The sequence below is a fragment of the Pteropus vampyrus genome, unplaced genomic scaffold (genome assembly GCF_000151845.1).
Source record: "Pteropus vampyrus isolate Shadow unplaced genomic scaffold, Pvam_2.0 Scaffold136, whole genome shotgun sequence".
NCBI classification, from domain to species: Eukaryota; Metazoa; Chordata; class Mammalia; order Chiroptera; family Pteropodidae; genus Pteropus; species Pteropus vampyrus.
The window spans coordinates 2,162,567-2,170,933 of NW_011888917.1; the positions used below are offsets into that span (position 1 = coordinate 2,162,567).

Sequence of the window (8,367 nt, forward strand, 5' to 3'; positions counted from 1 at the left end):
AACAGGAGAGTCAATAATTTTAACAGCAATTTGCCTTACTTACTTGACTCTGCAGTTTATAAACTGTGAAAATATTTTTCTGTGATTCCATTAACAATAAATTATATTTTGAGCAAGTGAAATCATGTAATTGGGCTTTTGAGATTGTTTTTTTTTATTGTTGTTTTGTTTTGTTTTAAGCTAATGTCTTAAACTTAAGAACCAAACAGTAAACAAGAAGAAAATGTCACCTTTCTCTCTCGGCACTACTACTGGAGATCTAGTTTATCTCTGAGTGAGCCAGAGAAAGAATAAATCCCGATCAAATTACAAATCTTAAAAGCAATTTCCAATGGGAATTTCACAAATTGAGAATGCACAGCTCCAATACCGATATGTTGTTTATTTTACTTCCAAAATTATTCCACAGTTCCATTCTCTTTTCACATTTATTAAACTTATCATGTCTACAGCCATGCTACCATGAACAAGTCCGATCCCATCTGATCTCGAAAGCTAAGCAGGGTCGGACCTGGTTAATACTTGGATGGGAGACCAACTAGGAAGATCAGGTGCTGTAAGAGTAAAAACTAAAAAAAATATGGAATTGTAAGCTGACAAGGTCCTTGCAATCTGTGAGGTCAACCAAGGGTTGCCTCACCTAAAAAGTAAAAATAAAAATACATAAACAAACAAACAAACAAACAAACAAACAAATAAATAAATAAATAAAACACCTCATCGTATAGACAAAGACCATATTTAAACTACTGACTTGTCTTGGAAAACCTTGGACTGTTAAATGGAGGCAATGTAAATGGTTAACTAAAACTGCAAAATTTTAACACTTAGAATATTTGCTTTACCAAAAGAGAATTATTTTATGTAAAGTTAATCACTTTTGATTTTATATTATTATACTTGCTAGCCTTTTTCCTTCTAGTCTTTCCTTTCTAAAATCCAATTATTTATATTTGGGATGTTCCATTAACTGAGTTTTAATGATCGTTATTCATTATGTACTCAAAGAATTTCAGATAATAATTTTAAAGTGTTTGGATTTCCTTCTATAAGAATCTATAGTTATTTAATTAACTTGAATAAGTAAATAATCAAGAGGAAAATATCATATAGAATGCAACCATCTTATAGTAAACTTTAGTCTAAAAACTACCATGACTAAAAGTAGATGTTAGAGACTTAAAAATCAAAGTGAAACTAAAATTCTTGAGATCTTAGTGCTTGCTATTTTTTCCTTAGTATAAATAAACTTCATGAATTTACTTTTTTTTCAACATTTGATGAGGTAGTGAAAGCTGAAAATTCACCTTCAGATATCATAACACTACCCTAAAGAGTTAATAGAGATGTTTTATTAACAAAAGAAGTAACTTGTTTTCTCAAATTACTATGTATGTGTGTGCCTATATATGTGCGCACATATGCACATACATAATGGCCATATATAAGACAATTTCATGTTAAAAATTGAATTTCATAGTTTTCTCCATTATATTTATAAGTGTGTCATAAGCTAATGAACTTATTCCAAAATACCTACACGACCACTGGAGAATAAAAGGGAAGGTAGTGAAATTTTCTTTTCAATATCAATATTTCTAATTATTACCAAGTACAGCTAATAATCTCTAAACTACTAAAAGGTGTTTAGTAAAATATTTTCTTATAACTTGTCACTAGTAGTCAAATTTCTAACATATGGCATATTTTTATAATAGTTTGACCCAAATAATTCTGCATCCAGTGAGTTTAGTGTTGGATTAATGTCAGTATTTCTTGGTAATTAGATTCAAACCCAGTTGTTTCCCTCTTTAGTGTTTTTATTATGCTTAATATCCTTCTGGGTATGTAGCAGGGAAGTAAAGCATTGGAAGCCTTTTTCTTTCTCTCTAGTGCTGTCTCTTGCAGCCATGTGAAGATCTCATGGTGGCAGCTATAGTAGGGAAAATGATTCAGTCATCTTGAGTGTCTTTTAGACACTGCGTATACACATATTGATTTGGGCTGTTTTACTCAAACAATTCAATCCAGAACTAAGGAAGTCAGATGTTTCTCTGAACCAAAGGATTACATAGGAAGCAATAAACCAAGAAAAACTATTTAATGTATTTGTCTACTATGTGCAAAGGATTGTATTAAGTGCTAGAGGGATGGTGTGAAGTGTAAAATCTTTCAAGTTTGAAGTATAAAAGCCAAGTAGACAGACATGGATCCCCTATCGCAGCTCTGCTGAGAATTTGGGCAAAACACTACATTTCTTTAAGCTTAGTTAAAATTTAAATTCCAGATATAACTTCCCTCACCCACAAGGAATTTATAATCTGATTAGCACAGACATGTGATCTCAAATTAATGTAATTCAAGGTAAAGCATAATAAGGCTTAGATGAGTGCCTGAGTGCCATCACTATGTCATTGCATAGGAGGAGCCTAAAATGGTTATACTGTGAACGCGTTTATTACCTCTGTTTTTTGAGATAACATCTGTGGTATATCTATAGATTTTCATTTAACATTTAAAATTATTTATTGAACACTTGCAAAGCACTAGGCAGTGTTCTAGGGGCCAGGGATAAAGAGTAAACACACACCTACACACATACACACACACAATCTCTATATACAAATATCCCTCATTTCATGGGACATGCAGTCTGTTGAGAGGAATCAAACAATAAATAAAGGAAACATAGCAAGGCAGATGATGACAAATGTTATGAATAAACACTAAATATCCAGAAGATAGAGAACATTATGGGGAAAGGTAAAGTGGTATTGCTGTAAGGTCTTATGAGCCATTTCAGATATTTAAGCTTTTACTCCTAATAACTAGGAAATCACTAGATTTATATGGAAAAGACACATGTTACTATTTATTTATTTATTTATTTATTTATTTATTTATTTATTTAAATGCCTGCGGCACCTAGGTGGTCTCCCATCCAAGTACTAACCAGACTCAACCCTGCTTAGCTTCTGAGATCAGATGAGATCGGGCACGTTCAGGGTGGCATGGCTGTAGACCCGACACAAGGTACAATTTTAGAACTATCATTTCAGTTAGGTCATCATCAGAAACCTATTTCGAGGCTGTTGCAATATTCTATGTGAGCAATGATGGATAGCGTGAACCAAGATTGTGACACGGGAGGTGTGAGAGGTAGTGGAGAGGTTTTGAAGGTAGTCAGTAGAATTGCCAATAGATTAAATGAGTGGAATGGAGAGAGAGGGAAATCAAAAATGACCACATAGACTATTGAATGTTCCAGTTGCCATTGAGACTGTAGAAGTAGCAAGATTTGGGCATGGAGGTCAGAAGTGAGGCTTTGGAAATATTGTTTGAGAGTCCTGCTGGAACCTGGAAATCTCCTTTTGTGCCCAAGCTATACATAGCCTCATCTAGTTCCCTTTCCAGCAAAGTTATTATTTGGATGAAATAGGACTGTGCCAGTGCCCTCAGGATAGAGTGGATCCCTTCCTCATTCTGCCTGTGCATGGCCCTTAAGCCCTGCACTGGATTTCTACTGATAATAAACAACTGGAAACACTGTGTGCTGTATAATATAGACTCAGCGACCATATATGATCACGACTCTCGAGTAACAAAACAATGGTTCTCTCAAATACCGAGCATGTCCAACAGTGATTTGACACAGTACTTACATCTAAATTCCTGTGCATCTATGTCTTCAAATTAGTTTTTTACAACTCTCTGAACTTAAAAAGCTTCCTCTCTCTCTCTCTCTCTCTCTCTCTCTCTCTTTCTCTTTCTCTCTCTCCCTCTCTCTCTCTCATACACACACACAATTTTTTTTTTTTTTGCTTATGAAATCTTTTGTAAAATTGCCTTTGTTTTTCTTTCAGTATGCTCTAAATCTTAATTCTTTAGGATGAATTACTCATTCCACAGTAAATGAATAATCAGTTTTTCATTTGAGGAAATGTCGATTAATATTCAGACAGCTCCATATTATGCAAAATAAATGTCCCTGGACAACAAGTTGTTAGTGAAATAAATTAGAGGAAACTTGCCAAGTCTGGAGCACCATCAGAAAAACCTAGGGCGGAGTCTTCAAATATTTAGACTTTATTCCCACCTATATGCCAGCCAGCCCCCAGTGAAATTCTTTTTCTGTGATTCCAGGATGGGCTCTGGAATCCATATTTCACATACACTCTCCATCTGCCCTGATCAGCCAAATACAGGAATCACTTGACAAAGAACCTTTTTAATGCCCCTAAAAATAACCCTGATCACATGATATGAAATAGACAAGAAATAAAATTAATTAGTAAAAATCTTCTTTTGAAATCATTGCTCTTAGATTAGCTTTTAAAAAAATAATCTTTTTGTATTATATATCAAACTTTATTTGATATGAAAAATAAACATAACTTGATTTATATTTTATATGTAATCTATTCTCACCGTCAATGAATCCCATTTTTTTGGCATAGTATTTTTAAATCACATATCACTTTTTGGTGAAAAAAATGGTTTAGCCCTATTTATTTGCACACAAATATGAATGTTTTGTACCACATTCATTCCCTGAAGCGTGGGAAGGAGAGGATTTGGAATCTGCAACATCGCCTACAGTTAATTTAATTATGATTGAATATTTGGTTAGGGACAAAATAAATTCAATGAAGCATTGAAATCAAACATCCCTTTAATTAAATTGGAAAAGAGACTGACTTCGTCTTAGATATTGTTTATTTTTATTAATAGAATGAGAATATTATGTCTCCAAAGGAGGCATCATAATTTCTGTGAAATAAAGATACTTCTATTCAGCTGCATTGTTTATAAGCTTGAGTTTGGCCCATGTCTCATCCAATTCAATATTTCAAAACAAAGACTTTTAAAGCACGAAATACTACATAAGTTATTATTGTTACTGAAATTTTATATAGTAATTTGCACACTTGCAAATAGTACATATGAACTTAAATCACGAAAGATTTAGAAAAATTCACAACCTTCAAAATGATTGGCCCTTTCTTAACCTCACTTAGATGAAACAAGTCCTATTCAATTGAGAGAAACCGTGCAGTGGGCTTTCTCATTAATTAAAGCGCAACTTATAAAACTTTTATCTCATTGATAACTTAGCTGTGTTTTTAAATGTGAATGTCATAATAAGAAATACATTTTACTACATAAACCACTATATACATCCCCATCTGTACCTAACTCTCATAGTTAAATTAGTCATCTGTCTCAGTAAATATTTGAATTGGTTATTTGTACATGATATTCAGATTAGAAAGATTTTTTTTTTTTTTTTTACAAAGAAACATTTAGATATATACTGATACTTCAATTAATTTCAAATAACACTACACGGTCATTCATACTTAAGCAAAGTCTAAATGACCGTTAGCAAATGCCTCTCTCTAAAATGGCAATTTCTCCTATAGAGTCTATTACAAATAGAATATATCATACAAATAGCACAATGGGGAGTTTTCAAAATGGTAATGACCCACCCCCACAATCTGTTCCATGTGATTTAATTTTTTGAACTCATTGGTTTATAAATAATATTTCTAACATATCTATTTGCTGATTCACTGGTACATATTTGTACGGGTCATAAAATAGTAATTGTTTCAAGACAGGTTATCTATGGCTTCTGGACATGCTTTCTTCAAAAAAAAAAATTTTGTTCTTTCACAAAAACTAAAGTCTGAAAGAAAAAAAGACTAATTGAAGTAAGACTTATATGGTATCCAAATGGAATTAACACAGGAAAATGCAAAGGAAACGAAGACATTAAAAAGACTGGTCTATATAGGGTTTACCCTAAGTATCAATAGTTATGTATTTAGCTTATTTTATTCCTTACCTCAAATTTTCTATTTTCCTTCTCCCTTTCCACTCTTCTTCAGATTTCTACTCCATCCTAGAAAAACACTGGATTTATTTTTAATTAAAAATTTTATCTTATATTTAAAAAAAATCCAAGTCAAAATTTAAATTTGTGAACATAAATAATGATAGAATGAACTGTTCATAATAAGTTTAAATAAAAACAAACTATCTTTAAATGGAGAGGTGATTTATGTGGAGTTTTGGAACATAAGTCTATCAACATAAAACTGACACTTTTGGGGCTGGCTCAGTAGAATGAGGAACCCTAAATACCTCAGCAACCCAAAAATCCACTCAACCATATATTACTTTCCCTTTTATTCAATATAAGACACTCAAGTAATCTCAATATTTGTGGTCAGCAGGAAAGGCATGTGGAATAATACTATGTACATGTATATAGATTCAATCTTTAAAAAGTTTTCCCTCACTTTAGATAAGTCTGAACAAATGTACAATAAATAGATGAATGAGAATCTATAAGGGTTTTGTGTGCCATATTCCTACTTTGGTTCCTAGATATTAATTTTCCTGGAAACTACTAGAACACTTTGTTCTCACAGAGAATACATGACCCCTGTTTGGCTGGAATCAGAAACCATTAAATTATCAACACATTGAAACCAAAGGTGGACATCTTAAATAATTGAAATGATTCTGTTCACATGATTTCTTGGAATTACAGTGAAAATTATCTGGAGAAACTAATTTTTTTTTGAAAATTTTGATATTTTGTTTTAAACAGATTAGAATTAAATGTTCAATGTTTTCATAGTAATCATTTCCTGTCAGCATTAAATCAGTTTTCAATATTTAGAGTTAATATTACAAGATCTGGACTTACTCCTATCAAAGCACACATTATTTTGAAATTATGTGTATCACTCATGCATTTCCTCAACCAGCCTAAAAATATCTCAGTGCAGGATTGTCTTTTTTAGCAATGGATTTTAACACCTAATATAAAATACACAAGCACATCTTAATAATAATAATAATTAAAAGATAACAATATACAACATTAAGAGCCCAGACACTAAATTTTAAGTGCTTAATGCATCTTAAATCATACTAATCCTCTGATGCTATCATTACACCAATTCTACAAATGGATAACTGAAAAACAGAGAAGTTATGTAACTTACTCGGAATTAAAATTGGTAAGTGGTAAAGCTGATATTCTAAACTACGGAATCTACACTCCTAGACATTATGCTATAATGCTTTGATTATAAATAAATGCAGAATAAATATTTACTGATTGGACAAATAAATGTGACCTTGATGTGGATGCAAAATGCAGTCAGGCAGTAGAATTCGTTATGTAGAAGAGAAAATAGTATGACGAGGATCTAATCCAAACAATGGATCTCGAGATAGGGTATTTGTTAGATTTGTGATATTTCCCAGCTTTGTTGGGGTGTTACAGATACCTTTTTGTGGGGCGAAATGTTACTCATAGTGATGTATAAAATTCTAAAATCCTATCAGCAATTGAGACATACCAGATCCCAGGAGCTGAAAGCCCTGGGACTTTCTATTGGAGGAGTGAAGTTAGGTTCTGTTGGAGGAGTAAAGGTAGGAGATGATAACTTAGGAATTAATTAAATATGTAAATAAGACAAGATATATGTAGTTAAATATGTAAATAAGAAGAGAAGAAGGGAAATCAATTAAGTTGCAAGAATTGAATATTTAAGTCATGGTTAAATAAAGCTTTGTATTGTATTAGGACTATCTGTTAGAGCAATAGCCTCACTAAATGTGATTGATGTGGACATGTGTTGAAGCATTATATAAAGCTGCTGTAGAAATTTCCTAAGGAGACTATTTTATTGTCTACTTGCTAAATATTTATTTAGTGTGACTTCCTTAATACAATTTGTAATCAGAAAATGATGTTGCATTTAACGTTTTTTAAAACTTCATGATTTTTTCAGATATTTATCATTTTTTTATTTAATTTTATTATTAGTTTCAAGTATACAGCACATTAGTTAGACATTTATATAGTTTATAAAACAATCCCCCGATTGCTCTTTCTCTCCTCTGGCTCTCCACCTAGCCATTACATTAATGCTTACTGCATTTCCTATGCCGTACTCCCCATCCCTGTGACCATTAATCAGCTACTGATCTGTACTTCCTTAAGTCATCACCCCTTTCTCCCAGACCCACAACTCCCCCTCCTCTCTCCCCGTCGCCAGGTTGTCCTCTATATTTATGCAGTTCATAATTTTTAAATTATGCTCATACCACAACAAAAACTGCTATTCTCCCTAAGGTGTGAACCTTGCTAACTTCTCTGTTCTGATATGTGCAGTATGACCCACAAGGATATAGCTGCTGCTACAATTTAGTCTTTTCTTTACATGAAGCCCAAACTCTTTTTTATGTAATGATACTGAGTTATTAAAATTATTTGGTAGACATCAACTTCATTGCATGCATTATATATATTAACATTTTTTAAAATCATAATATTTAGAA

General features: G+C 32.4%; 1 pseudogene; it reads left to right on the plus strand.

Annotated features, from left to right (window-relative positions):
- The first annotated feature begins 444 nt into the window (after nt 1-444).
- LOC111744527 lies at nt 445-563 on the plus strand (annotated as a pseudogene).
- The last annotated feature ends 7,804 nt before the right edge of the window (nt 564-8,367 follow it).